The sequence below is a fragment of the Dromiciops gliroides genome, chromosome 1, assembly GCF_019393635.1.
Source record: "Dromiciops gliroides isolate mDroGli1 chromosome 1, mDroGli1.pri, whole genome shotgun sequence".
Taxonomy (NCBI): domain Eukaryota; kingdom Metazoa; phylum Chordata; class Mammalia; order Microbiotheria; family Microbiotheriidae; genus Dromiciops; species Dromiciops gliroides.
In genome coordinates this window covers 718,462,162-718,488,739 of record NC_057861.1, presented here as the reverse complement: position 1 = coordinate 718,488,739, position 26,578 = coordinate 718,462,162, and the positions used below count along the sequence as shown (strand labels likewise).

General features: G+C 38.8%; 1 protein-coding gene across 6 annotated transcripts in view; it reads left to right on the top strand.

Annotated features, from left to right (window-relative positions):
• Positions 1-26,578, top strand: part of CNTN4 (contactin 4) — a 1,173,040-nt gene that overhangs the window by 861,907 nt on the left and 284,555 nt on the right. The gene's annotated exons all lie outside the window — the stretch shown is intronic.

Below are 26,578 nucleotides of genomic sequence, written 5' to 3'. Positions count from 1 at the left end.
TGAACTCTGTATGCATCCTCTTCATCCTTATAGTTCTTACCAGCACAGAATTCTGGATAGCTCTCTCCATTTTTTTTAATCTTTTAAGATTTTGTAGCCACAAAAAAGAAGATGAAACACTTGTATTGCTGATGTGAGTTCGAGATTGCCGAAATCCAATCAAGCAGATTCTTCTGACATTCCAAAATCTAAAAATATCACAAGCTAAAATTCACTCTTCCCATCTCCCTTTGCAGACTGTAGTATTGTTTTTAATTTGCCCTTTGATTTTCCTGTGGATGGAGAAATGGAAATGAGGGAGCTGAGCTCTAAAAATAAAATCTGTGCTTTATCCACAAAGCTAAATATACCCCCATTTTTTTCATTGCTACATTAATTCAATGAAACCTAATTTAAGTGAGCACCACATCTCTGAATAGAGATGAATAAGTGTTCCCAGTTTCCATTGTGCTTCAACTACTTTCTTTGAGACTTACCAGAAGGAATTTCAGTTGCAGTACTCTTTATATAAGATATATTGGGTTTTTTTTTTCTTCTGTCCAGTAACAGAAGGATGGCATGCAACTTTATGCAAGCTGATCTTTTCCCAATGACTATAACAGTGAAATACTCATCTCCTAAATAGTCAAATTTGACCATCTATGATGCCCTGAATTGTCTTGTACATAGTACATAATACACAGGGACTGAATAAATATTTATTGGATGAAATTATTTTGAGACAAATTCTATTCCATTTAATGTATATTTCATGCCTTATGTGTACAAAAAAACCATTATTAATTGTATAAAAATTTCTTAGGTGAAAAGGGGTTGTGAGTGGAAAAAGTTGAGAAATAAAGGATTCTCTTTTTGGGACTATATATTAGCAATATTTTATTAACTAAGAAAGAACTTTGTATATCCATGTTATCTATTCAAGATTTCCTTAAAGACAATTGAAGAGCTATCTAGAATAAGTGTCTATGTTTTGAGAGGTTTTCCTTCTGTTTCTGCTTTATGGTTATAACTAAATAATTTTGAGCTAACAAAAATAAAACATTATTAGATGGTAGTTAAAAAATAAGATCTTCGGGGCAGCTAGGTGTTGCAGTGGATAGAGCACCAGCCCTGAAGTCAGGAGGACCTGAGTTCAAAAATGCCCTCAGACACTTAACACTTACTAGCTGTGTGACCTTAGGCAAGTCACTCAACCCCAATTGCCTCACCAAAAAACAAACAAAAAAAAAACTAAGATCTTCCCCTCAAGGAACTTTTAATTATCCAGGAAGTAGTTGATGGTCTGTGTCTAGAACTCAGGAGAGAGATTAGGGCAGGATATTTAGATTTAGGGGATGGTATGTGTAGTGATCAGTGATTTGTGGGGATAGATGAGATCACCAAGCATATAGACATTTAGAAAAAAAAAAGACTCAGGATTACAACACAATTTTCATAATTGGGCACCATATTCTGTTATGTACCTGCTGAAATTCAGTGGGGAGATTATAAAAGTGAATACTATTAGAGAAGATAGGGAAATAGGAAAAGCTGGGACACAGGAATTTTAAGCCTTAGAAAGGGGTCATTTCCAACCTTTTACCCAAGGTGGTGACAGTAGATTATAGGAAACTAAGAATTAAATAAGTTAACTTTCTTCATGTATAAAATGAAAGAGTTGAGGTAGATTAAGTAATTTCTGCCATACTTCCAAATCTACCATTCTATAGGAGTACTGAAGCAGAGTACCCACTCATTCCATTAAAGAAATTATTATGCATTAGAGTTATAATCATTTGCTTCCAGAAAATCAGTGCAAATTTTATGTGCCTCTTTAATTAATTTTCCTTTGTCCTCATTTTAATTATATATTCAGATTATTTTATTTGTTAGAAAACTTTTAATCAGTCACTAGGAAAAAATATTGTTTTGCCGTTTTGTAACCGTTGGCTATACTGTAGTTACAAAACACCTCTGTCCTTGGCCCTTTTCTCTTTCTAAACTCTTCTCTCTTGAAATCATCTGCTCCCAGGTGCTCAATCATTAGCTTTATGCAGATGTCTTCTGTCACTATATCCAGATATAATCTTTTCCAAGATTTCCCATCTCCCATCCCCAGTTACCTGACGGATGTGTCTTCCTGGAAACCTGCCAATATGTCAGATTTAACGTGCCCATAACTGAAATTATTTTTCCACAAAAGTCTGCACCTGCTCCAACTTTCCTATTTCTATTGATGGCATCACCTACTTCCCCATGTTCATAAGCTCAGACTCACCTTTGTTGTGTACCTCTCTCTCTCATTCCCCATATCCAATCAGTTGTCAAGTCATGTTGATTCCGTCCCCACAATATCTCTATCATCCAAAGTATCCTCTACTCACACTACTACACCCAAATTCAGGTCTTCATCTCCTCTTTTGGACTATTTGAATAGGCTCCCAACTGGTTTCTCTGTTTCTAGTCTGTCCCCTTCCATAGTCTTGCTTACACACAACTTTATTCCTAATGAAGAGGTCTGATCATTATATTTTCTTGTTTAGAAACCTCCATTAGTCCCCTCTTGCCTACAGCAGTGGTATCAAACAAATAAAAAATGGGGGCCACTAAACCATATATCAGGATGCCTGTGGGACACATTTTGACTTTAAAAACACAAATTAGTATTATTTTTGTTTTATCATATTTTCATTTATTTTGTTGTTGTTGTTTTGTAGGGCAATGGGGGTTAAGTGACTTTCCCAGGGTCACACAGCTAGTAAGTGTCAAGTGTCTGAGGCCAGATTTGAACTCAGGTACTCCTGAACCCAAGGCCGGTGCTTTATACACTATACCACCTAGCTGCCCCTATTTGTTTTGTTAAATATTTTCCAGTTACATCTTCATCTGGTGGGGTTGCCAAGGCCAAGTGTTTGACATTCTGTATTTGATCAAATCCAGATTCCTGGTCCTGACACCATCTGGCCATACTTTACCTTTTTTTCCTTATTTCACAGGATTACTGATAACTTTGTCTCTTACAAGCTAAATATTCCAAGTTCTTTCATTTGCTATTAGATAAAGTACTGGACCTTGAGGCAGGAAGACATGAATTGCTGTCTCAGACACTTACTAGCTGTGGGATCCTGGGCAAGTTATTTAAGTTCTCTGTCAGCCTCAGTTTCTTTATCTGCAAAATTGGTGTAAATAATAGCACCACCTTCACAGAATTGGTGTAATGATCAAATGATATAATATGTGCTTTTGTAAACCACAATATACCACATAAATGCTAGCTATATGATACCAAGATAGCATGACCTCCAGAACTCTCATCATCCAGGTACCTTTGCTCTCACTTGTCAATGTTTTTTCCCAAAATATGGCCCTTAAAATTGAACACAGTGGAAGGAAGCTCAGGAGGACCTGAGTTCAAATCCAGCCTCAGACACTTGACACTTACTAGCTGTGTGACCCTGGGCAAGTCACTTAACCCTCATTGCCCTGCCAAAAAGAAAAAAAAAAATTGAACACAGTCCCAATGTATACTTAACAGGGTGGAATATATAGGGCTATCACCTTCCTGGTTCTACATATTATTATGCCACTCAATGAAACTAAAGCCCCCAAGAGGATTTTCCTCAGCTGTCACAGTACACTGTTTCCTTGTAATAAGTTTCAATTCAGGCAGCTGGGTGGTACCTTAGTTTCCTCAATTGTGAAATGAAGATAATGATAATACCTACCCCTCAGGGTCATTTTGAGGATCCAAGGAGATATCTGAAAAGAACTTAACAGAGAGCCTGGGACACTGTTGGTACTTAATAAATGCTTTTCTTCCTTTTATTAAAACTCCCATGTTTCTTTTTCTTAACGTTTGAATCAAATTAGCGACAAGGAAGAATGCATATGAAGGGTTCAAAGAAACATCAAAAGACTTGACTTTAGTGATTCAGAGTGAAGATCAGAGCAGGTCTACACAGAAAAATAATATGTGCACTGTCTAAAACTGTACACGTGTAAGGGAAGGAAGCAATAACTGGCCATAAAACTCAGATCAAATACAACGGATGACAAGTAGGCCTAACTCGTTAGTTTTAAAATAGGCTTTTGGTCCTGTTAACAAGTACAAAATTACAGTACTTCAGGGGTATCTATCATCGGATGCAAACACTCTTTTGTCCCATCATCCTTAGTGTTTGGAGGAAAAGGTACTTGGAGAGGGTGTGTGCATATTGTTTCATATCACTCTCTTTTATATATTTTCCACTAATCACTAATCTGGGTTGCTCCTTGCTCTGGGATCTTCTGGCATTTCCTGCCCTGATGCATTCTTAGAAGCCATCCCCTAAATGCACTCTCTCACCACCTGTGCTTCTTTAAAATGTGTCAATCTTCTGGCTCAGCTGAAATGCTTCCTGCTCTCTGGGGACTTCCCTAATGCCCTTTACTTCTTTTAGGAAGAGTTAACTGAAACACTGGGCAATTTTCAAAAAGGTGGATGCTTCAAACTATGGGCCAGTTGACTTGATTTTTTTTTCCTTTGGGAAATCCAAGAACATATTATTTAAAAGATGGTTAATTTCCAGAAAGCATAGTAGAGAGTTTGAAATGTCTGGGCCTCAGAGCCAGAAAGACAAGTTCAAATCCTGTACCTGACACTTCAGGATATCTGATATTGGGACACCTAACATTTTGGTACTCTTAGTACAAAGATGAGTATTCTTATTACTTAACATCATATACTATCTCAGTACTCTGGACAATTCTTTTTTTTTTTGGGGGGGGGGGAGACAATTGAGGTTAAGTGACTTGCCCAGGGTCACACAGCCAGTAAGTGTCAAGTCTCTGAGGCCGGATTTGAACTTAGGTCCTCCCAACTCCAGGGCTGGTGCTTTATCCACTTCGCCACCTAGCTGCCACTGACAATTCCTTAAGGTACATGTTCTTAACTGGGGATCACAGACCCTAGATTTTAAGAAGTCCATGAATTTGGATGAAAAAATTTAGCATTCCTTCAATTATTTTACAATGTTATTCTAAGAAGGGACCCATAGGTTTCACCAGACTGCCACATGACAAGTAGAAACAAGGCTAAGAATACCTTCCTTAAGACTGTCATTTTGCAGAAAAGGTGACAACTTACCTGAAAATTCCCTATACCAATGAAATTGCAAGTCCAGTCCCTATATCTATCCCTTATTGGCTCTAACAAAATGAAATGGTGATCACAGTTAGTCTTTAGGGATTAACCAAGAACAAATCATGCCAGACAACCTGCATTTCTTTTTTTGACAGGGTTATGAGGTATTCCTGAGATGAGATCAAGAAAAAGCCATGGATAAAGTGTATATGGCTCTTATCAATAGGTTTCTAAAAGTGCTCTTATGAAATCCTTGTGATAAAGAGCTATGAGATGTGTAACTGTAGAGTAAGGGGGCTTCAGAAATGACTGGATGACTAGACCCAGAGAATAGTGGTCAACAAATGGATGTGAACTTAAAGAACATCTCTAGTCAAGTATCCCATGGATCCCCCAGTGGCCATATTCTGTACAACATTTGTAGCAGATTCAGATGAATATACAGGTCTGCTTTACAAAAGCACAGATGACATAAAGTTGGGAGGAATAGCTAACATGGTAGTTGACAGACGTTATCTCTGAACGTGGATCTAAATGAAATATAAACTTTCTTGTGGAAGATTCTGTTGGAACTGGAATTCATGGTTAATAACAGATGTTTTTCAGAAAAAAAAATATTAACAGATTTATTTCTGCTTCTTAAATATCTGAGCCCATCAAGAACTCCAAACGATGCATAAAAATATTCCAACAGTCAAGAAAGAAATTGAAGTGAGGACGCACAGTCCTCACACGTGCTCTGACTAAACATGCCGCTGTCTCACTGATTTTCCCAGGAATACTACACGGTCATACATGGCCCCTTTCTTTAAAGAGAACAACCTAAACTTGACTAACATTTTTCTTCAAGAATCTCCAATCTCTATTTTATTAATAAAAAAATCCAAAATAGTAAATAGTAAGGAATCTTCTATTTGCCTTTGAATTTCTTAGCAGTACACAGGTAGTTGTTAACTACATAGGTAGTTAATAATTGCTTCTTTTCCCCTCCCCCATCATTAAGAAATATCATCCTATCAGTACCTAATGAAAGTGTTCAGAAAATACTTGCCTCTCTAAGGAGATTATCACCAGTATTCCCAAAAAGGTAGCCAAAAGAGATGATCATTCAAGCCATCTATAATCATGGAAAGGTGTATCTTGTCAAAAGTGACTAGAGAGCAGGCCTCAAAGTTAGGAAGACCTGCATTCAAATCCCGCCTCTGACACATGTTGGATGTGTGACTCTGGGCTCACCAATTAACCTTTCTCTGCTTTGGGCCACCCTCTAAAACTCTAAGTTGGAGAAGAGGTTCCAACCTACCTTGGTAGAGGGAATTCCCCCACCTGGGAGTTCTCTGCGCCAATGAAATCATAGCCCAGTACCTAAGATAGGAAAAGTTCCTTGTTAAAAGTTATAACAATCGGGGTAGCTAGGTGGCGCAGTGGATAAAGCACCGGCCCTGGACTCAGGAGTTCCTGAGTTCAAATCCGGCCTCAGACACTTGACAGTTACTAGCTGTGTGACCTTGGGCAAGTCACTTAACCCCAATTGCCCTGCAAAACAAACAAAAAAAAATCCAAAAAAAAAAGTTATAACAATTGAGCAAGATATAACATCGACCCATAATGAATCACAAAATCAGCTAAATGAAAAGCTCTCATGCTATTGATACCCAGCTGAAGAAATCAAAACCAAGAATCTACCAAACATAAAAAAACCCAATTAACATTTGTCTATTGTGCCAGGCACATTTCTATGTGTCAGGCACTGTGCTAAGCACCATGGGTATAAAAAGAGGGAAAAGGTAGTTCTTGCCCTCAAGGAGTTTATGATCTAATTGGGGGGGGGCAATATGCAAACAAATACATGCAAAGCAAATTATATATGGGATAAACAGGTCATAACTAAAAGAGGGAAGGCACTGGAATTAAGAGGGGTTAGGAATATTGAAGGTGGGATTTTAGTTGGGATTTAAAGGAAGCCAGGGAGGGTGGTAGCTAGAACAGAGAAGGAAGATCATTCTAGGTGTGGGAGATGTCCAGGGAGTGAACCCAGAGCTGAGAAATGGGGTGTCATGTTTGCAGAATAGCCAGGGGTTCGGTTTCACTGGATTGATGATTATGTGTCTTAGGAGTAAGTTGTAAGAAGACTGGAAAGGGGGCTGCTAGGTGGCACAGTGGATAGAGCACCAGCCCTGGAGTCAGGAGTACCTGAGTTCAAATCCGGCCTTAGACACTTAACACTTACTAGCTGTGTGACCCTGGGCAAGTCACTTAACCCCAATTGCCTCACAAAAAAAAAAAAAAGAAGACTGGAAAGGTATAAGGGGATGAGGTTATAAAGGACTTCAAAAGCCTGATGATAAAGTTTGTATTTGCCCCCAGAGGTGAGAGGAAGCCACTGGAGTTTACTAAGTAGGAAGTGACATGATCTGACCTGATTTCTAGGGAATTTAGAGGCTGAATGAAGGATGGATTGACATGAGGAGAGACTTAAGTTAGGCAGACCCACCAGCAAACTATTGTAATAATTGAGACATGAGGTGATAAAAGCCTGGAATACAGTCATGGCAGTGTTAGAGGAGAGAAGGGGGCATATTGGAGCGCTTTTGCAAAGGTAAAATTGACAAGCCTGGGCAACATGGTGAGGAATCCAGCATGACTCCTAGGTTTCGAGCCTGACAGACTGGGAAGAGGGTATTGCCCTTCATAGTAATGTTAAAGATAGGAAGTGGAAAGGATTATGAGGAAAGATCATGAATTCTGACATGGAAATGATGAATTTAAGATGTCTACTAGACATCCATTCCAAGATATCTGAAACACAGGGGGGAATTCAAGATTGGAGATCAGCAGAGGAATTTGGGGCAGGAAAGGTAGATTGGGAATCCTCAGCATAGAGATAGTAATGAAATGCATGGGAGCTAATGACATCACTAAATCAAGTAATACAGAGGGGGAAAGAGAAGAGTATTTAGAAGATAACCCTGAGGGACACCTACAGTTAAAGGGAACAGTCAGGAGAAGGATCCAGCAAAGAAGACAAAGAAGAAACAGTCAGGCTGGAGGAAAACCAGGTGAGAGGGGTGTCCTGAAAATCTAGAGAGAAGAGAGTATCAAAGAGGAGAAAGTGAAAAACAGAGCCAAAATCTGCAGAGAGATCAAGGAGAATGAGGTTTGAGAAAAGGCCATTGGATTTGACAACTAAGACATTAGCGACAACCTTTGGAGAGAACCATTTAAATATTAAGCATCACACAATAAATAGAATGGTAACTCATCCCTGGAATGTTTTTATTTTAATTCCATGGAATATAACATGGGAAGAATAAAAAGCATAATAATAACAATAACAGCCCACATTTATAGAGGGTTTTAAAACTTCAAATGGGGTCACAGAGTTGGGCACAACTGAAACGACTCAATAACAATAACATTAAAGTGAGCAAAATACTTTATGTGCATCATCTCAGTTATTCTCACTTCTTCCCCATAAGGATAATTAGTTCACTTGCCACCACAAAGTACTAGAAACTGTTAATAAAAATACCTTATATCCTGCAACCCACGACTATTGAAAAATGAAGACATTGGACTATAGTGAATTCTTTTACTTGGAAGTCCGAGTTTCTATTAAAAGAAATGGAAGATTGAACAATGAAGATGGGGCAGCCAGTAGATTAACAATCTCCTGAGACTGACCATGATCTGCAGCTCATATGTCTTTATTTCAATAGCAACGTTTCCAGTGTTCTTCCTATAGATTACTTCCATTACCATGGGCTTATGTAGGCCTCCTTAGGATTTTTATAGAGTATATTTATTCTGCCTAAACATTTCAGGATTATTTCCAACTCCTGATATGAGAACTCCTCCCATGAACAATGTTTTATAGTCCTTCTATATATAGCTGAGGATATATGACATAAGGAATTACCTGAAGCACATAGAGGTTAAGTGACTTGGCCAGATCCACACACCTGAGCAAATGTCATCATCAGGTTACAATTAACCTTTTTTTATCTGTTTATCACATGCCTTTTTAAAAATGTATTTTTATTTAAAAAAAAAGTATATTTAAGATTAATTCATTCCTCCAAATACCCCCAATTTAGTAAAAAACTAACTAAATAAATAAAGCCCTCAATACAGAGATTAATAGTACAGCAAAAGAAATTCCCACATTAGCCATGCCCAAAACTGTATGTTTCTTTCTGAACTTTGAGTTCAGTGTATCTCTGTTAGGGAGTGGCATGTTGCTTCATTCCTTTGCATTTGTGATTTTCACAAATGATCAGCGTTCTAAAGACTTTCAGGGTTGTTTTCAATAATGTTGCTATTATTGTATGAATCATTCTTCTAGTTCTGCTTTCTTCAGTCTGCATCGGTTAATAGAGATGTTCCTATGGGCAGGAAATGAGCCCCTGTCTTCCTGACACTAAACTCAGAGTCCTCTGTGTACTGGGTGGTTCTGACTCTAGAGCCAAGGCTTTGGAATCTCTGAAGTGTGTGTGTGTGTGTGTGTGTGTGTGTGTGTGTGTGTGTGTGTGTGTGTGTGAGTGTGTGAGATGGCCTCCTTTGGGAGCGTAGTAAAGCCTCTGGACCTCTTCTATGAATACTTTTTTAAATGAGTGATAAAAACACTAAAGTCCAGTTAGAGGGCAGGGAAAATAAAGATGTATTTTTTCTCCATTCAGTTTCATGGACCCACTAAAAAGAGAGAACCTCAGGTTAAGAATCCCTGTTCCAGTAGGTATCCCATAAATGTCTGCTGATATAAATGGAATGCTGTATACCTATTTTATTCTCTACTATAGCAACTTTTATTAAAGGTACAACATTAAAATTAATTGCATTTTGCTAATTTTATTATTTGATGAAAAAAAGACTAAGAAACCACACCCTGATGGAAAATTACATATCCTTTTAAAACCAAGCTTCCTTCTTCCTTCCCAATAAACTCATGTATTCCTTTAAAAATCAATCTCTATGTCAAAGCTACAATGCTATGCTTTGTAGTCTATTAAATTATAAAAATTCTCCTAGTAAATGGAGAATGGAGAACTGTATGGTACATCACTGACAGCTCAGTGAATGCTTGATAGTAAACATACCAACCATTCAATTTGCAGGATACTTTATTTGTTATTCTTCCATGACACTTCATGGAAACTCGTTTTTTTTTTTTCATCACAAGATATGTTAGTTGTTTTTACAGTGGTTACATTATCTGGTACGTTTCTGAATTATTGGAACCTTGATTTCAAGTCAAGCTCCTTAGGCCTGCCTTTCCTTATCACAAAGGTCCCATAGTAAGCACCTGGTACTAAGACGACCACCCTTGTTGCCCCTCTAGTCCCACAAGTGAAAATTCAACCATTCCAACTGAAGATAATCTACTCTAGTCAACATGTGTCCCCCTCTGGGCTAGAAGGATGAGCCTGGCTGCCTACATGAATCCTTTGTTGGTTTGCTTTCCTCCCAGTGCCTTTGTTTCTTTATGGTGAAACATTTGCATCATGTTCTGTAAGAATGGGCTCAAAAGCACAGGATGAGCAACACTCCTAGTCAAAAGGAGATAGAAGAACCCTGCAGAGAAAAACGATGGTAAGAATAGCCTGCATTTTTAGGGCACCTGTCTCCAAAGGGGGACAAAACCATTTACAAGGCTGTATCTTACTAATCACAATAACCCTGTGAGTTAGGTAGGTATACATTTTTTCCCATACACAAAGGGAAACGAAAACATTTTAAATTGAGTTATTCTTTGGCTTCCTAAATAGAACAAGAGTCTAGACAAACTAGGGCACAGTGGAGAGGTGAGGCAAGAAATATGAGAAGTAAGAATGGGGAATGGAAAAGTGTGGTAGAAAGGCACAACATGAAAAGGAAGAAAAGGAGTAAAGCAATTTTATCATATAAAAGATCATTTAAAAAGTGAAGGAGCAATTAGAAAGTATTAGTCTTTACCAGAAGATATTTAAAGATATTTAAAACTATGTGTTAACTAAAAAATGGGAAATCAAATGAGAAAATACAATAAACACTTATAAATCACCCACTATGTACCAGGTACTCCAGAAGAAGGGAATCTTAACCATGGTTTGTTTGTTTTTTTATTTGTTTGTTTGTTTTGTTTTGTTTGTGGGGCAATGAGGGTTAAGTGACGTGCCCCGGGTCACACAGCTAGTAAGTGTCAAGTGTCTGAGGCTGGATTTGAACTCAGGTCCTCCTGAATCCAGGGCTAGTGCTCTATCCACTGCGCCACCTAGCTGCCCCTTCCCCTTAATCATATTTTGTATCATGGATCCCTTTAGTCATCGGGTGAGGCCTGGGGATTACTTCTCAGAATAATACTTTTAAAGAATTGAAGGAAACCTCCAATATCATATCTCCAATTACCTTTCGGTCATCTTGAACTGGATTCCCAGTTCATCTTAAACTCAATTTTTCCAAAACCAAACTCATTTATTTTGCTTCTAAACTCTACCTCCTATGACTCTCCTATTAACTATTGAGGGCAACATCATCCTCCTAGTCTGCAGGCTCAAAATCCAGGTTCTATCCTAGACTTTTCACTAACCCTCATATCCCACATCAACTGTATTGCCAAGACCTATTGATTTCATCTTGGCAACATTTTTTTCTTTTTTTTTTGTGGGACAATTGGGGTTAAGTGACTTGCCCAGGGTCACACAGCTAGTAAGTGTCAAGTGTCTGAGGCCAGATTTGAACTCAGATCCTCTTGAATCCAGGGCCAGTGCTCTATCCACTGTGCCACCTAGCTGCCCCTTGGCAACATTTTTTGATTATGCCCCCTTCTCTCCTCCAACACTGCCACCACTCTGGTATAGGGCTTTATTACCTCACTCCTGGACTATTGTAACAGTCTGCTAGTGGGTCTGCCTGCCTCAAGTTTGTTCCTACTCCAAAACATCCTTCATTCAACCACCAAAGGGATTTTCCTAAAGCACAGGTACAATGATGTCACCTCCCCCAGTTCCATTCAATAAACATTGGTGGTTCCTTACTACCACCAGAATCACATGCAAGATTTTCTGGTTGCCTTCCAGACTCTTCATTACCTAGTTCCTTCCTGCCTTTCCAGTCTGGTGTTCCTGAGGCAGCCTCTAGTTCAATACTTGGATAGGGCAGTATGTCAAAAGCTGTAGAGCTCTCAATTTTATTCATTTAAATGTGTTAGTTACCTTGCCTCTCAAGTGAAGAAGAGTAAATAGACACTTTGGGATAAAAACACTTGGTACCATTTTATTCACTATTCCATGTGCATTTCATGGAGGACGTGGGTCAAAGGTCTACATCAAGGCCAAATTGATGAGATGCCATGACTGTAATGTACTTTTCATAAGAACAGATGGATAACCCGGTCCTATCTTTTTCTCTATCCATCTTTCCCATTCACTCCCACCAGTAATGTTATATAACCTTTTTATTTTTCTGTGAAACTTTTCATTAACTCTCTGAGTAGTCAAAGAATGTCTCTCCTCTAATGCTATAAATCTGAGCCTCATCTCAGTGTGTTTTCCCCACTGTGATTAAACCACCAGTGATTAACGCCCCAATTTCATTTAACCACTTAATATCAAATGACCTTTTACAAAGGAGTTTTCACTACAAGGGTATAGCAAAAACAGAAGTTAACAATGTTTTCCTCCAGCATCTGATGGCACATTCTCCCCTATGATCACTTGGCCCCTAGGAACAGTGAGATTACACTTAAAGCAGTTTCTTCTAACATTGATCTCACCAAGTTGACTTCCAAATTTGGAATCTCCTCCAGATGCTTCAGCTGTCCTCTCAACTACCTCTAGGTTGTATCCCTAGGTCCTTCCTTAGGGTCTCACTGCTAGGCTGGCTGCTTACAAACTCAGAATGGACTCAGGCTCCCAGTCCACTGGTGGCTCAAATTTCCGACCTTTCAAAGTTGTAAAATTTGTAGATGTCTTCAAGACTCCTTCACCTAAAAAAGGAAAAGAATAAATACAACAGAGACAGAAGCAACAAAGAGGCCATGAACTTGCAGGCCATGTTGTGGTGGCCCCAGTGGTGAAATAAATACCAAACCCTCTCTCACTACCAAGCACCTTCAGTAATTCTTGTCTCTTGATTGGAGTACACCCTGACAGGAAGAAAGACCACATCGCTTTGGTCTTTTAAATGATGCTAGATCCCAGTTACACAGCTAAGCAATAATTTTCTCTTTATCATATGGTTAGCACATCAGAACCACTGACAGAATGTCTGTGCATGCTCCATATTGGAATGCAAGGCACTTCCATTACACTTCATTATGCCTTTCCAGAAGCAGCTTACATCTCCTATTCCTGAAGGGGACTGAATCATCCAAGCATACCGTGCATACTCTCAAGCCTCCATTACATGTATGTCTTCCTTTGCCCCGGAACACCCTCTGGCTGGGAGATTTGAAATATCTCCCATTCCTAATGTAGTTACTTGGCCATACTTTCTCCTCACAGTCTTCTTTCCTTTGTCACAGTTGTAAAAATTCAACTCCTTTGCAAAAGTGGCATTTCTAGACTATCAATGGATGCTGCTTTAAAATTAGCCTTATCTGCAAGCAGGCAGTTCTCAGATAATTAACATATGTTGCTTATATAGCAGTTTTGTTTGGCACACTTCTTATTGAAGGCCCCCTCATTCAGCTATCAGTCACCTTCCTAGAGCACAGGTCTGACCTTATCATTCTTTTACTTAGTAAACTCCGGGGGCTACAGAGTACCTCTAGAATTAAACAGAACATCCTCTGTGTGGCTTTTAAAGTTTTTCACAATTTACTTCCGTTTCTACCTTTCTCATCTTCTTAAACTGTCCTCCCCATCCACAAACTCTTTTATCCAGCTACATGGCTTTCTTCCTGTACTTTACATAGAATAATCCATCTCCAGAATCCGTGTCTTTTCACTGACTGTCCCCCTTGACTGAAATTCGTTCACTCTTCACCTTCAACTCCTGGCTTTATACAAGGCTAAGATCAAATCCCACCTTCTGCAGATGGCTTTTTTTTCCTCCACAGTACCCCCCCCCCAACACATTCAGGCACAATGCTAGTACATTCCCTCTGAGTTTATCTCCCATTTACACCGTACATATCTTGTATATACATAGTTGTTTGTAAGTTGATTTGTCCAGTTACGATGTGAACTACTGGTAGGCAGGGAGCATGTTTTTGCTTTGCTTTCTATTTCCAGAGTTTAGCACAATGCTGGGGACAGAGTAAACACTTAATAAATACTTATTCATTTACTTTTGTTATTGTTGCTGTTATTGTTCATTCGGGTTAAGTTGTGTGTGACTCTTCGTGACCCCTTATGGGGTTTTCTTGGCAGAGATACTGGAGTGGTTTGCCATTTCCTTCTCCTGCTCATTTTACAGATGAGGAAACTGAGGCAAAGAGGGTTAAATGACTTGCCTAGGGTCACCCAGCTAGTAAGTGTCTGAGGCCATATTTGAAGGCAGAAAGATGAGTCTTCCTGACTCCAGGCCAACACTCTATCCACTGTGCCACCTAGTTGCCCACACAGATTTACTCATTTATCCAAATACTAAAAGCTCTCATGTCTAGTGGGTCATAGTATTAATCCTATCCTGATGTTATTATGTTCCATCAACTCTCTTGGGGAAAAATGTGTCATAGTTTTTATTTTATTTTTTTTAGTGAGACAATGGGGGTTAAGTGACTTGCCCCGGGTCACACAGCTAGTACGTGTTAAGTATCTGAGGCCAGATTTGAACTCAGGTACTCCTGACTCCAGGGCAGGTGCTCTATCCACTGTGCCACATAGCTGCTCAAAAATTTGCCTTCATAGTTTTTAACAAAAACAATTTTGAACCTTATTGAGGTGGGTAAACGTCATAGGTAATCAAAAGTGGATTTATTCTGTCTCAATCGAGAGTTAAGCTGCAAAGGGACAATGATCATCCAAGTCAACAATGCCACAAACACCTATTAATCACTATTTGTGTACAAGACGGAGTGCTAGATGCTGGGGATACAAAGATCTTTCCCTACCTTTATAGAATTTTGGAGGGAGGGGGAGCATACACACAATTACAAAGTAATTTAAAGAAGAAGGGAGTGCTAACAAGTGGGGGTGGGGTGAGGGGATTCAGGGAGGGCTCTTTAGAGGAAGTGTCTCTTGGCTGAGTCTTGAAGGATGAGAAAGATTCATAAAGGCACAGAAGAGGATGGAATGTGAGCCAAGACTAAGGGACTAGAGGACTATTAGAGTAGGGCTACTTGAGAAAGGATTCGGCCTCCACTTTGCTAAGAGTAAACAGGGAGAAATTATAATTTCCAACCAAAATTAGAAAAGTAAAAGCCAGGAAAAAAATTACCCAGAGACCACCTAGTCTATTTCTCTTTTGCTGTATTCAGCCCAGCTTTATAAATAAATTAACAAATTTCCCTGCTCACTTATTTTTTTCTTCTTTCAGCCAATGTTTCTCCATAGAACTAGCAGTAAAATGAAGGAGATTAATTCTCTTTACAGGTTCCTAACTTCCCATTTAAAGAAAAAAGTGTCCAAACTCTGTTCATCTGTAGCATACGCACAGGTTATATCCCCAAAATGCACCCTTTAGGTTGATTATTTGGAATTGTGAAAATATTTTTTCCCACATAAAATGAAATGTCATAAATCGTGGCTTAGTTCCAAGACCAGTTCCCCAAACCACACAATGGAGCTACAGTAATAATGCCAGCCCTGAGAGCAGGAGTCTTCCCCTATAATGGAGATCAAGGAGAGGCGATACAGTTCAGTGGGAAGATTCATATCCTGCTAATGACTACCCAGATGACCTTGGGTCAGTTTCTTAACCTCTCAGGGACTCAGTTTCTCATCTGTAAAATGAAAGAGGTGGACCTAAAGGACGTTAAGAATCCTTCTAGTTCTAAATCTGTGATTTTGTAATGCTCATTTCCACTCCAGAAGAAGAAGGGGATACAGGGACCACGTTAAGCAAAATTCTGAAGCAGGAGGTTCTTCTTTGCAATTCTTCTACTTCCCTCAGTTACCTTCTCATGCCTCTTGCCCTATGCCCCACAGCAGCACATCCAGCTGCATCTTCTGCCCCCAAAGCTCCCATGCTACATAACTGTGTGATTATGTACTCTCCCTCCATCTTAATGAAAAATCTCATCGGCCAGATATAGATCATTTTGGTTTGGTGTAAAGAAGGAAATCAGGATTTGGATCCATTCACACTAATTTGTGAATTATTATTATCACCCTTAGCCTTCCCAAACTATTTAAATTTCCAAAAGAGAATATTTATTAATCTCAAATATCCCTGTTTGTTGGAAACTTCAGGCAAATGAGTCATAATATCATAGATCTAGAAATGGAAAGACTTTGAAGCCATTGGGTCCAGCCTCTTCATTTTACAGATGAGGAAACTGAGTCTGAGAGAGCTTAAGTGACATCTTCAAGGTTGCTCAGTTAGGAAATATTTGAGATGAGATTTAAACTCAAGTCTTTAATTCAGGCAATATAGGAACAGAGAGAAAATTCCACACCTTCTTACTTTCCATAGCTTCTTCTCTTTTTCCACTTCTAGATAGGTGCTCCAGGGTTTCTCCCCTCCCTACTGTCCCCCCCTTTGCAGCACCCACAAAAATGGCAGCAGTGACAGCAACTGAAAAATGTCAGGGGTAACTCAGGCAACATCAGGAGCTGGGACTGGCTGTCGTTTGTACGCAGGTCTCATTTATTAGTAGCCTATCTGTAAATCCAGGCTGCCTGTGTTCCTTAAGCTGACATTCTCTCTGGAAAGGTCTTCAGGGAAAGAGATTCAGTAATCATTCCAGGGTCAAACTATCTTTAAGACAGTTTCCACTATCCTACCCTGAAGTGGAAAAGAATTTGGTTCATCTGAATGCTTATGTCCCTGCCTCTAAGCACAATTACAGCAGAAAGAAAATTGCTTGAGGTCTAAGACTTATGCAAGGAGGAGTCTTGCAAAATTAGATGGGCTGTGCCCATGTGATGTTATCATTGCCTTTTGGTAGGATTTGGAAACATTAACATTTCCCTCAGTGATTTTTTTTTTTGCTTGTTTTCTTTGGTAAAGGAAACCTAGTAGCCCTCATCATTTTCACTCGATGCCTTCAATAATTCATGACTTGCTCTCTTCACCTGAAGGGTTTGAACATCAACAAGGAGGTCTTGGCCTCGCCAGGTCTTATGGATGTTGATTTTTTTTTTCTGAGTGAGCTGCTAGAATGAAAGAGGCCGAGCAAGAAAGTCTGATAAAATATACAATAGTGAACGTAGAAGAATCAATTTAAATTTAGTGTGGCCCGATAATTAGAGGAAGCATGGGATCATCCACAGAATGCTGGTTTGGAAGGAAGAAAGACTTTGGTTAAAGTCTCACTTCTGACATGGTAGCCATGTGACCTTAAGCAGATCTAAACCTCTCAGTGCTAAAAGGAAATCTCTCAAATCCGAAGAGAACCTCTTGAAGAGAAATTAGCCACCTGTATTGGTAGGAATTTCTTTATACCAGTACCTAATACATACACACATATGTGTTGTATAATGTGTGTATGTATATATGCATAAAATCTAAATATCTAAATATAGCATATAAATTACAATTTTTTGTTATAATATTGTTCAATCATTATATTATTAAATATGTTTCATATAGGTATAGATATAGACATATAAATATACATTTAAAAATAAGTCTAGCCCCTATACCTATTTCTATGGCCCACCTTTGGAAGACAAAAGAGAGTTCTAGGAGAGGTGATTGACCACAGAAAGAAGAGGCCCTTGGTCATTATGATCCTTCTCATTATCTCTCCATCCTTAACTACATATCATTTTTAAAAATCTTTCTCCCTCATCCACTTCCTCCTCTATCCCTCTTTCCTTTCACTCCTTCCTCCTTTTATTTCCATACTTCCACTTTCTCCTTTAACTTCCCTTCCCTGCTTGCTTTCTTCTTCCTCCTCCCTCTTTTTTCTTCCCTCTCTCTCCTCAACTTTCCTATATCCCTCTATCTCCCTTTCCTCCATTCCTTTATGTTCTTCCCTTTTCTCTCCTTAGATTTCTTTTTTGTTTGTTTGTTTCTTTGTCTTTGGGGTTTTTGTTTTTGTTTTTTGTAAGGCAATGAGGGTTAAGTGACTTGGCCAGTCAAGTGTCCTGAGGCCAGATTTGAACTCAGGTCCCTCCTGAATCCAGGGCAGGTGCTCTATCCACTGTGCCACCTAGCTGCCCCTCTCCTTAGATTTCCATTTCCTATCCCCACCCTCTTCCTTCTCGCCCTTTTTGGCCCCCTTCTCCCTTTTCCTTTACCTTTCCCTTTTCTCCCACTCCCACTGTACCTCTCTTCCCTTCCTTCCCCTTTCTTCCTTCATCCTCCCTATCCCATACTCTTCTACCTCCCCCTTCCTTTTCTTTTTCTTTCTCTTCTCTTGTTTCCCCTGCTCCTTCCCCTTTATTTCTCCCTCTAAATAATTATGTTATCATTATGGAAAGTAGCAGAAAGCTATACTCCAAAGAGGTCTAATCAATGTAGAGTAAGAGGACCTAGGTTCAAATCCCAACAATGTCACATAAATCTGCATGACCTTAAACAAGTTATTTAGCTCCTTTGCTGCTTTGTGGGTTTTTCTTCTGTAAGATGATGGGGTTGAACTAAATATTTCTCTACTCTTCTACTCAAAATCTATGATCTTTGATTTACAACATCTAAACAAGGCACTTCAGTTCTCTGTGACTCAATTTCTTCACCTGTAAAATTAAGATATTTGATTTTATCATCTCTAAGGTCCACTTAGCTTAAATCCAGGATAGAGGAGTTTAAAGATAGAACAAAATTTCTAGAAACATCATCTAGAAAAAATATCATCTAGAGTGGACAGAGAAAGAAGTAATGTGAAGTGACTGAAATTCAACTTGATCCTTCCTTATAGACATCAGCAATGCTTAGCTGCTGATTGGCAAGAATCTTCTAATAACTAATACATGGCTAAATACTGCTGAATGAGTGTCACATCCAGATGAAAAGAGGAAAAAGTATTCTTTATAAGGCTGGCTTGAATTTGAACTAGTGAGAGGCCATGGCACTCCATGTCAGTATGTAATAAGGAATTAAGAAGGTGGGGAGAGGCCCCTAAGAATTTGTGTCTACAAGAAGTAAGAGTAAAAAAATATCATCACAGGAGATGATAACAAGAGATAATAAGAAGAATGATTACAGAATAAGGACTGAGGAACTCTCCTTGATCAAGCATTTAGGACAGGTTGGATATAGCAATACTCTACATAGGTGACATGAAGTTTGTCTTTTTGTCATAGATAAGCAATTAATATACATGATCAATGTACTACTACTGTACAGTCTCCTGAAAGAGAACATGCTAGAGATTCTTAATTCTGTGTGTGAGCAAGAGAGAGAGAGAGAGAAAGCAAGAAAGTGAGAGAGCAAGAGTGTGAGAGTGAGAGAGCGAGAAAGAGAGCGAGGGAGCAAGAGAGCGAGAGAAAGAGAGAGAGCGAGAGAGAGAGAGAGAGAGAGAGAGAGAGAAAGATGGATGTTTAGGCAGTCTGGTAAAGCCTATACACCCCAGTAACAGAATAATCTTCCAAGTTGAGAGACTGCTGGCTAATGGTGGAGGAAGGAAGTCCAGAAGGGAAATTTTAAAATGAACCAAGAATTATTCTCTCTGTCGTTCAGTTTCATCATCTATAAAATGAAGTGATTGTATCAAATGATCTAGATGGCAATCTGATGTTATAAATCTATGATCTTATGAATATATGAACTATGGAATGCACATGAAGCTTTTCCTACAGAGAAAGAATGTAAACCTTCTTAGGAGGTAGCAGCAGCTTCTAGTCTAAGGAACAGTGATATGAATCCCTGGTGTCATTGGCAGAAATACCATCTAGTGTCTGACAGTGGCTCCTTGAGGGTGGGCACGGTTTCATTTTGTCTTTGTAACCCCAGGACTTAGCATAGTGCCTTTCACAACAGGTGCTCATTAAAGGCTTTTTCATCATTTCTTGATGATTGATTAATTCATATAGGTTATAGAAAAGAAAGAGAAGCAACAGTGGCTATTGAATTCCCTCTAAAGTAGTGGTTTGTTGAGCTGACATTAGCAAGAGAGAGGTCCACAGTCTTTCCAGGTCACATATACACGACGTGGCAAAGAACATTCCAAGACTGGTCAAAACCAATGAACCATTTCAAGTGAGTCATGCAGAGACATTATATTGCATGATGGAATTTAGCACTGCTTAGGGATTATAAAATGCTAGAAAAGAAACTGAAAATTATAGGGGTACAGATAATGTTGGTTTTTTAAAAAAATACACTGCTGGGGGGCAGCTAGGTGGCCACCAGTGGATAAAGCACTGGCCCTGGATTCAGGAGGATCTGAGTTCAAATCCCACCTCAGACACTTAATACTTACTAGCTGTGTGACCCTAGGCAAGTCACTTAACCCCAATTGCCTCAACAACAAAACAAAAAAAAAACACTGCAGCAAATTGAAGGCAGGTGTTTCCAAAAGGAAAAGCAGATTGAGTGTAAGAACAAATAGCTAAGAAGATATCTAAGAATGGTATTTGTATTGCTGGATTGTGCCTTAACATATAGAAATTACAAGCTCCTGTCTAAGAGTGGAATATACCTAAAATAGCTCAAACTTGAAAATCTAAACAAAGATACTTGAAATGAGATGGGGTAGGTAGATTAAAAAAAAAAAAACCTGACCCAGTATTTCTACCATAGGTAGATATTATAGAGAATAGCTAGAAGTTTTTTTTAAAGGGAAACAAAAAAATAACAAGCACTTTATGGGAAATACAACACATGGAAACCTGAGATAAACCCCATGTCCTCAGGTGTCTCTATTCAGATGCTCAAAGTATGTGTCAAAAGAAATTAATTGGAAATTCTAAGCCAAACAGGCAAATGTGACAATAGATAATACTATGATTCAGTGGAATGGAATTCATATATGGAATATGGCTGTAGAACAGAGAAACAGTAGGGTAGATACAGTAGGAAGGTCATAGAATTTAGAGTCCAAGGCATAGGATTTGGAATCCTGGGTTCAAATCTCAGCTGTGCTATTAACTGCCCGTTTGACTTTTGGCAAATAACAATCCTTCTGAGCCTCAGTTTCTTCATCTTTAAAATCAGGGGGTTGAACTCATTCACTTGTAAGGTCCTTCCCAGCTCTTAATTTATAAGACTATGAAAAGGTACCTTAATTCAAAAATAACAGCCTAGGTAAAGGATAGAGCAAGATATTAAGCAGCAGCATCTACTAAGAAGTTCTATTCATATGGGAATATAGAAGCACAAAGTAGAGTGATATTCACCCAACTGCTTTTAACCCATAATTAGTAGCTTCTAGTCAAACAGCAGCTGAGCATAGCTGATGTATATAAAGAAGGATCAAGCTAAAAGATCAATCTAATACTATGAAATTTAATGTGGATAAATGTTAACATATGTAAAAGTCCTATTTTGGTGATGTTCATTTTTTGATTCCAAGGATAAGATAGGGTTAGGGGATGAAGGAGGGGAAGAGAGTTCATCTGAAAGATGTCTAGGAATTATAGTGGATTATAAACCCAACATGTGTCAGTAATTCAATATGGCAGCCAAAAAAAAGTTGATGTAATACTGGACTTTGTTCACTGAAAACTGTTGCCTAGAATGAGAGAGGTCAAAAATGCCCTTGCAGTTGGTCAAATGAGTCTTTGTTCTGTGGCCAGTCCCTGTTGCTACATTTTAGGAAAGAAATTGATAACCTGGAATAGTTGAGAAAAAGGATATTCACAATGGTGAAAGGCTCCAAGATGATGACATATGATGATTGGTTGAAGGAATTTTGGATGTTCAGGATGGAGATAAATCCTGAGAAGATGCTTGTAGTTATCATAAGGACTAAAGATTAGACATATTCTACTTTGCCCCAAGAGGCAGAATTTGGAAGTAATAGGTGGTAATTGCAAAGACAGGCCCAATTATAAGGAAACATTTCCTAACAGTTAAAACTATCCCAAAGTTGGATAGGCTTTCCCAAGAGTTAGTGGATACCCTTTCACTGGAGATTCAAGCACAAGCTGCCTTAAGAGTCTGTGATTCTATAAATCATATCCAGGGGGCAGCTAGGTGGCACAGTGGATAGAGTACCAGCCCTGGATTCAGGAGGACCTGAGTTCAAATCCGACCTCAGACACTTAACACTTACTAGCTGTGTGACCCTAGGCAAGTCACTTAACCCCAATTGCCTCACAAACAACAACAACAACAACAAAAATCATATCTGATGAAATTTCATTCATGATATATGTCTTTGACTTCTTTCAAATTTTTGGTATTTCTTTCCGGATGGGTAGAAGAAATAATAGAGAGAAGGATATTCTCATTTCCTCTTCTGAAGTTAATTCATCATGTGATCTCTAAGTAGCCTGGGAAGAAGGAAATTGTCCTCATTCAATAGAGCCCAACTGATTCCTATAACAGCCTCTTTTCTCCTGACTATTATTTTTAATAACAAACTAGATCCTCTGAAGGCCAACCTCCCCTTTTCAAACTAATTTTTTTCCTTCCCTTATGCCCTTTCTTGTCTTTGGCTTCCCTTCTTCCTATTGGTCTTACTGATTAATGGCCCTTGGGTGATGACCTAAAAGAATTCCTCACTCTTTCTGGCTTTCCTTTATTACTTCTCAAGAATTGTTTGTTTCTTACTAAGTCATAGTTTCTATAGTCTCTATCCAAGTGTTTATTTTAAGAAGACAAGAAAAAGTAGGGAATTCACCTTTTAAACTCTCAGTTCCCTCATTCTAATCATTCAATAACTTTCCAGGCAGAGAATATGTGACATGGATTTTCTTTTCTCTCTCATCTTTCTATGATTTATTCTGGAGACCTGCATTCCATTTTTTCCATATATTAAAGTTTTATTATTGTTATTATTATTTATCTCAGCCTGCAGCTTTAAGACCTTTGTCTGCATTTCCTCCTCCAGGAATTTCACAAATAAATCACTCGAATATATGTTATGTTCCTCTAATCTCTCCTGATAAGCTTTAGCCTCTTAATATTATAGAATATTATCTAATCATGCTAAAAAACTGATAATGTATTCAGTAGGAAAATAAAATAAAAGCACAGTTATTATCACCACAAATCATAAAATACACAAATACAGCCACCATGAAATGGTGCATTCTTTAGAACATAATTGCTAACAAAACTGTTATAAAACATGCTCCAAGAATAGCATCCCTATAACTCTCAGAGCACTCCTTATGTGTATCACATTGCAACTTGTAGTGTAGTTATTTGTGTATGTTTCTCGGTTTCCCTGATAGAGTGTGGTTTGCCATTTCCTCCTCTAGGTCATTTTACAGATGAGGAAACTGAGGCAAACAGAGTTAAAACACCTACCCAGGGTTACCCAGCTAGTAAGTGTCAGAGGCTGGATTGGAACTCAGGTCTGATGACTTTTTAAAGTGTTCAATAACTAGCTTTAACCATTTTAACAATGAATTAGCCAGTTCCAGGATTGAATAAACTAAACTTGCATTGCTTTTATGAAAACAGGGTCAGTTTATTGCCAAAAGAAAATAAATCTGTAATACGGCCCGTTGCTTACCTAGTTTATATTGGTGGGAGCGGAATGGGAGATTGCTTGCCAACACATGGCAGCAAGGTTTTGGATATATGCTATAAATTCAAAATTTTTTTTAAACTTAAGCCTACAAAGCCTAGACAAAAAGTACTACACAGACATATGCATTTTTTCTTCCTATTTGAAAAAGAGCTAACTGTTTGTAATTACCATCTGTGTGGGCGGTTATGGCTGAAAAGACCAATTTAAGCCCAATAGTGCTTTCCACACTGAACATTTCTGAACACTGGCCCTTGATTAGCCTCGGCAGCCATTAGCTGGAGAGCTTGTCACTGCTTGTAACTCTGGTTCTAAATGGGCATGAATCAGGTCACAATTTGGCGCAGGGTTACCTATTTCCTTGTTAAGAGACTCAGCATCTCTCCGATGACACCTGATAAATACATGCAAATATTCTTTTTTTTTTTTTTTAACCAAATGTCTGGATTGCTGTGATGTTTCTTGACTTGTATCCTTGTATCCAAAAAGGCTGATTTGATTTTTTAAAAAAAGAAACAGCCTTTAGGACCTACTTACTCTTGCCTTTTCAGAGTGCCTGCTTGAAATCACCCTTGGAAATGATTTTTTCCCCTACCGCCACTCATTCAGCCCTTCTATTTACTGTTTTCTGGTGGGATCTTTTCGTGTATGCACTTCTTATCTCCCCCAGTTAGATTGTAAACCCTCCCTCCTCCCCAGAGAGCAAGGGCTAAGTCTTATTCATCTCTGAATCCCCTGCAGCATCTCATGTAGGGCTAGCAGATAGCCAATAAATGTTTGCTGTTTGATAATGGAATGAAACGCTTGTCTGGGCTGCCTCACTTCCACGCGTAACTCTGGATCCCTTCATCTGCTGCACCCCCTTATTAGTAGAATTAAGGGCTGATTGATTGAAGAGACATTTGAGGTAAAAAAAAAAAAACACACAAAAATAACACCCTACGAATACTATAGCATTTAAAAAACTTGTCATAAATCATTATGCCTTCAGTTCTCTGAATGAATCTAAATGAGCTTTGAAAATATTCATGGAACATGTGCTCTGGCACTCAGAGAAATCAGGCAGTGAGTTTGAAGACGTTCAATCAATTAGACCTTTCCATTCTATTTTGTTTGGGGTTGTTTTTCAATGGAATATATTCCTAAGAGGAATTTTGAGTGAAGACCCTGGTCCTTGTCTCCATAATGCTAAAAAATATGAGCAAAAATTCTGATATATGAGAATTTCCAGGTGCCAAAACCCCCAGATCACTCAGTCAGTAGATATTTGGAGATTACGTTCTTTGTACCTCTTGCTAGGCAATGTGGAGGTATAAGACATGAACCATGCCTTAAAAGAACTCAGACTAGTATTAGAGGGCTGTGGAAAGTTTTAAAAATATTACAAGAGAGGGCACAGGGCTGTAGGCAGTTAGGTGATGCTGTGGGCAAAATAATGGACTTGGACTTGGGACCTGAGTTCGCATCCTTCCTCAGATGCTTACTGGCTCTATGACCTTTGACAAGTCACTTGAGCTCTGTGTGCCTCAGTTTCCCCATCTATAAAATGAGGATAATAATAGCAGGTACTAGACAATGTTGTTGTGAGGAACAGATGTGATAACATAACATACGTAAAGCTATTTGCAAACCTTAAAGCACTGTAGGCATTCTGATTGACTTTTAAATTTTTTTTTTTTTGCAGGGCAGTGGGGGCTAAGTGACTTGTCCAGGGTCACACAGCTAGCAATCTGCTTGGCCTTTAAGGCCCTTCATCTCTAGCCCATTTTTTCAGACTAATTGAATATTATCCATTCTGGTGCACTATATGCTGCATGATTCACTATATTCCATTTCTCATCTCTGTACCTTTGCACAGTGCTGACCTTCCCTACCTGTGGTCATTAGACTCTGTCCCTTCTTTCAAAGTTCAGCTCAAGTCCTATCTTATGCTATGCTTAGTGCTATATGCTTATAGTAGACTTTATATTTAACTCCAGTACTGCCTTATCTATCTTGGATACCCTCTCCCCACCCCTACCAGCACTGCTTATGCATTCCTTTCTATATATGTCCCATTTTTTTTGTATTGAATTACATATGTGTGTTGTTTCCCACAATAAAATGTAAGACCTATGAGGGCAAATATTATTTCATTTTTGTCTTTGTGCTTCCAATGCCTATAGCATAGAAGACACTAATTTCTTGTTAAATGGAGACCTTATTCTTTGGAAGATGCTTTGCAAAGCTTAATAGGCCATACAAATATGATTTTTAAAATATTCTCTTTGGGGATGGCATTCCAGACAGAGGAAACATCCGGACAAATGTGGGATAAAACACACATGTTTGGGAGATATAAGAAGACACATTTGGTTACAGGATGTGTACTATGCAAGCAATTTAAGATAAGACTGGAAAATCAAATGAATTGGGATAATTTGACTGGAGAGACTAGGAAAATCCCAATGCTAAGTCCATCTACACTGAAGGCTAGAATAGTTGAATTAATTTTTCAGTTTATACCGATAATGCCTTAAGAAAGAAGCAATATGGCACAATAGACAGGACAGTGAGCTTTGACTGAGTAAGCTCTGGGGTCAAATCCTGCCTCAGTACTTATTACCGACATGATCTTGGGGAAGTCACTTAACCTTATTGTGCCTCAGTTTCTTCATCTCTAAGATGATGGGGCTAGGCCTGGTGGCCTTCTAAGGCCTTCCAGCTCTTCATTTATGATCCTCTAATTTTATAAGGCTTAAAATAGGAAGCTCCAAAGCAGGTGATGCCCATGTTCATTGGTTGACCCGTAAAGCAGTTTGGTGTAG